The sequence below is a fragment of the Schistocerca nitens genome, chromosome 7, assembly GCF_023898315.1.
Source record: "Schistocerca nitens isolate TAMUIC-IGC-003100 chromosome 7, iqSchNite1.1, whole genome shotgun sequence".
NCBI classification, from domain to species: Eukaryota; Metazoa; Arthropoda; class Insecta; order Orthoptera; family Acrididae; genus Schistocerca; species Schistocerca nitens.
Genome location: NC_064620.1, coordinates 306,064,046 through 306,069,045, shown reverse-complemented (window position 1 = coordinate 306,069,045; position 5,000 = coordinate 306,064,046). Strand labels below are relative to the sequence as shown.

Genomic DNA, 5,000 nt, shown 5'->3' with positions numbered 1-5,000 from the left:
TCCACCATGTCGAGCGCACCACAAAAAGTAACGCCATCTGTCGATCTCCCACAACATGACCCCTGGAACGACGATACCGCCACCTATGAGACGCAAGCTGACTAAGACATCGCTGGGCCGACAGTACACATTTTTCGACCCCACGCACCAAGACTGCATCCTCTGACCACCCCAGGAGCCCCGACGCCAGTGCCTGCGCCGCAGAAAGTGGTCGACCGACAATCACTCCACCCGCACCCGTACGTGCTCCACCCCAACAGCCCAACTCGCAACTCCAGCGGATGAACGGCGGACTCTTCTCGCAGTCGTAAGTTGCAATCCACCCCTATATCGTCCGTTTCATGAAGAGTTTTATCCAAGATGCGAAATTCCCGCTGTCCCTACACATGCTCTAAGTCTGTGCGCGATTGCGTTGCTCACAGTACGGATTCCGATGCCGAGCGATCAGCTAGAAAGCGCCCCAACCATGTCGATCCCCATGGGCGTTGCACTCGCAGTCGCAAAGACTCTGGGCAATGGCTAAAAGCGCTCCGCAATATATTACTCAGACGGGTAATGACGGTCCGAGCGCTCAGTGTCAGGAGAGCTTTCCTGAGCCCTGACCCACAGGCAGGGTGTAGCGTATCCCACCCGCAGACATGTGACGTTGTCACACGACCAGTTGTCACTAATCGACTGATTGCCGATAATCATATGCCATACACCGGGGAAAGCTGCCGCAAGGGGTAGCTACGTAGTGCAGTCGCACCTCTACTACTGTACAGAGATAGAACACCGCGTGACCGCAACCAGATTAAACTGATACATGGCGCTGATTACTAATAGATGCAGAGCCATCGGAATATAGATGGCATACAACAGTCCCTATACATGCTGACAGTCTGTGCACACATGCGAACTACACGTCACCCAGACACTCTATCACACACTACTCTCTGGCTCTAACAGACACAGACAAAATATCTAAGCACCAGCATGGAACAACATCCAGTGCATCCTCTCCGCCACATTACACCATTCACACTATGATAACAAAACCAGGAGGTCCACCCCAAAAACAGAATATCTCACTCTTCCAACAACCATCATTACTTAGATATGCCACAAACACCCACACATGTCCTACACAGGGGTGCAACCAACACCACCACACTGCCTTGTCTCACAGCATATAAGCAATGGCAGGAATGAAAGACACAGGCCTGCCACTCCCTTGCCACACCCACGCAACCGGCGCACCACCTCCCCTGAGAGAAAGGTGCATCCTGACGTGACACATCTCAGGGTGCCTCAGGCGTCCACTTACCATCATCACTATGAACGAACCTCGTCCCCTCCCCCCTCATACACCATCCCTTAACCTAACCTATTTTGCACCTTAACCTAACCTATTTTGCACCTTAACCTAACCTATGTTGCACCTTAACCTAACCTATGTTGCACCTTAACCTAACCTATGTTGCACCTTAACCTAACCTATGTTGCACCTTAACCTAACCTATGTTGCACCTTAACCTAACCTAAGTTGGGGCTTAACCTAACCTAAGTTGGGGCTTAACCTAACCTAAGTTGGGGCTTAACCTAACCTAAGTTGGGGCTTAACCTAACCTAAGTTGGGGCTTAACCTAACCTAAGTTGGGGCTTAACCTAACCTAAGTTGGGGCTTAACCTAACCTAAGTTGGGGCTTAACCTAACCTAAGTTGGGGCTTAACCTAACCTAAGTTGGGGCTTAACCTAACCTAAGTTGGGGCTTAACCTAACCTAAGTTGGGGCTTAACCTAACCTAAGTTGGGGCTTAACCTAACCTAAGTTGGGGCTTAACCTAACCTTAGTTGGGGCTTAACCTAACCTAAGTTGGGGCTTAACCTAACCTAAGTTGGGGCTTAACCTAACCTAAGTTGGGGCTTAACCTAACCTAAGTTGGGGCTTAACCTAACCTATGTTGCGCCTTAACCTAACCTATGTTGCGCCTTAACCTAACCTATGTTGGGGCTTAACCTAACCTAAGTTGGGGCTTAACCTAACCTAAGTTGGGGCTTAACCTAACCTAAGTTGGGGCTTAACCTAACCTATGTTGCGCCTTAACCTAACCTATGTTGCGCCTTAACCTAACCTATGTTGGGCCCTAACCTAACCTATGTTGGGCCCTAACCTAACCTATGTTGGGCCCTAACCTAACCTATGTTGGGCCCTAACCTAACCTACGTTGCGCCTTAACCTGCCCTGTAATTGTTAGTTATATGAATCTAGGAATTCGTGTAGCGTTGCCTAATTGCAACCATCTCAACATAGTTCACTTCGCGCACACTCTGGTGTTCTGCGTATTGATTCATTTTACGGTGCGTACCCTCACATCTTGCGAGTGTTGCTTACTTTCCACATGGTCCCGCTATCCACTGTATTGTGTACTGCAATAGGACGTATATCGCCCCCGCCCCCCCCTCCCCTCCTGTCACCTCTAGCTCGTCGCTCAGGAGTTCGCGTGTTGAATGCGCTTCGCAGCTGTGCAATGGCATTCGCATACGTACGCTGGCCACCTTCCACGTGTTCTTTCGTGCACACGTCGCAGCGTGTATGTATGCTGATGTAGTGCGTCGTGACACACAACATCCAGGCATGCAAGACTCGTAGAAGTCGCAAATGTAGATGGATGTCTACGTTTGCTGCCCAAGTTACGCAAATGAACTGGAAATCCGTTGTTGCGCGGTTGTTCGCGCTGGAGGTGAATCGTTGATATCGACGATCGGTACAGGTATTAACCGGTTGCTTCAGCGACACCCGTCATACCCACGAACGTGAGTGGGCATGTGGGTATGAAGCGATACGCGGCGGTGGCTGGGTGGGACCGTCCCCGGCCGGTGAGGGGGGGGCGCCCGGCGTGCTGGCCGCGCGCTGCGTGGGCGCACGCGCGGCAGCCGGCTGGTGGGGGCGCCCAGTGGCAGGCGCGCCGGCTGACGGACGCGGCAGGCGGCGCATCTGCGTGCCGGCGCACCCAGCGCGCGGCGCCGTGCGGCCAAAGTGGGTCCTCCCGGGCCCGGTGCGAAGCGCGGTGGACATCTGCAGTGTGCTGGTCCGATTGAGGACTGTGTGCGTTGAGGATGCGCCGCCGCCCGGCACTCGGCGCCGCGACGCCGTCTGCTGCTCGGTCGCCCCCGCGGTTCTCGCAGGTGGTTTGTATCGCAGCTGTGCGGATGTGTTGGCGCGTGCGCTGTGCTGGGAGAGTTCGCTTTGGCACCCAAGTGGGGCTCTGCCCCTCTGTGGCGCTGGCGTTGGAGCTGCCCGGTCACTGTTTGTGGCCGCGTGTTGTCTCCCGCCGGCAACACCACGACAGCACGCTCCCGGGCCTCTGTCGGCAGCGGCAAGCTCAGTTGGGAGCACGGGTGGTCGCACTGAAAGCGTCTACTCGCCTATCTCCGGGCGATTGCGCCTCCCTCGAACCCGACCAAGTACTTAGGACGGCGCTGCGCGCCGCCGGGACCTGAGAGGGTTTCGAGGTGTATCGTGCAGGGGAGCCCAGCCTCCTCCTGTTTGCAGAATAATTGAGCGGACGCTTGCGTGTTCGCGCGGGCCTCCGGGACACACTCCCGGGCGGCCGGCTGCTCAGCTCTAGTTGACGCAGCTCCCTGGTTGATCCTGCCAGTAGTCATATGCTTGTCTCAAAGATTAAGCCATGCATGTCTCAGTACAAGCCGCATTAAGGTGAAACCGCGAATGGCTCATTAAATCAGTTATGGTTCCTTAGATCGTACCCACGTTACTTGGATAACTGTGGTAATTCTAGAGCTAATACATGCAAACAGAGTCCCGACCAGAGATGGAAGGGACGCTTTTATTAGATCAAAACCAATCGGTCGGCTCGTCCGGTCCGTTTGCCTTGGTGACTCTGAATAACTTTGGGCTGATCGCACGGTCTTCGTACCGGCGACGCATCTTTCAAATGTCTGCCTTATCAACTGTCGATGGTAGGTTCTGCGCCTACCATGGTTGTAACGGGTAACGGGGAATCAGGGTTCGATTCCGGAGAGGGAGCCTGAGAAACGGCTACCACATCCAAGGAAGGCAGCAGGCGCGCAAATTACCCACTCCCGGCACGGGGAGGTAGTGACGAAAAATAACGATACGGGACTCATCCGAGGCCCCGTAATCGGAATGAGTACACTTTAAATCCTTTAACGAGTATCTATTGGAGGGCAAGTCTGGTGCCAGCAGCCGCGGTAATTCCAGCTCCAATAGCGTATATTAAAGTTGTTGCGGTTAAAAAGCTCGTAGTTGGATTTGTGTCCCACGCTGTTGGTTCACCGCCCGTCGGTGTTTAACTGGCATGTATCGTGGGACGTCCTGCCGGTGGGGCGAGCCGAAGGCGTGCGACCGCCTCGTGCGTGCTCGTGCGTCCCGAGGCGGACCCCGTTGAAATCCTACCAGGGTGCTCTTTATTGAGTGTCTCGGTGGGCCGGCACGTTTACTTTGAACAAATTAGAGTGCTTAAAGCAGGCAAGCCCGCCTGAATACTGTGTGCATGGAATAATGGAATAGGACCTCGGTTCTATTTTGTTGGTTTTCGGAACCCGAGGTAATGATTAATAGGGACAGGCGGGGGCATTCGTATTGCGACGTTAGAGGTGAAATTCTTGGATCGTCGCAAGACGAACAGAAGCGAAAGCATTTGCCAAGTATGTTTTCATTAATCAAGAACGAAAGTTAGAGGTTCGAAGGCGATCAGATACCGCCCTAGTTCTAACCATAAACGATGCCAGCCAGCGATCCGCCACAGTTCCTCCGATGACTCGGCGGGCAGCCTCCGGGAAACCAAAGCTTTTGGGTTCCGGGGGAAGTATGGTTGCAAAGCTGAAACTTAAAGGAATTGACGGAAGGGCACCACCAGGAGTGGAGCCTGCGGCTTAATTTGACTCAACACGGGAAACCTCACCAGGCCCGGACACCGGAAGGATTGACAGATTGATAGCTCTTTCTTGATTCGGTGGGTGGTGGTGCATGGCCG

At 53.8% G+C, this 5,000-nt stretch overlaps 1 non-coding gene across 1 annotated transcript in view; it reads left to right on the top strand.

Moving 5' to 3' along the window:
• The first annotated feature begins 3,621 nt into the window (after positions 1–3,621).
• Positions 3,622–5,000, top strand: part of LOC126197225 (small subunit ribosomal RNA) — a 1,909-nt gene continuing 530 nt past the window's right edge. The window contains exon 1 of the ribosomal RNA XR_007539608.1: positions 3,622–5,000. This exon is cut by the window's right edge and continues 530 nt beyond it. This is a non-coding gene — a ribosomal RNA (small subunit ribosomal RNA).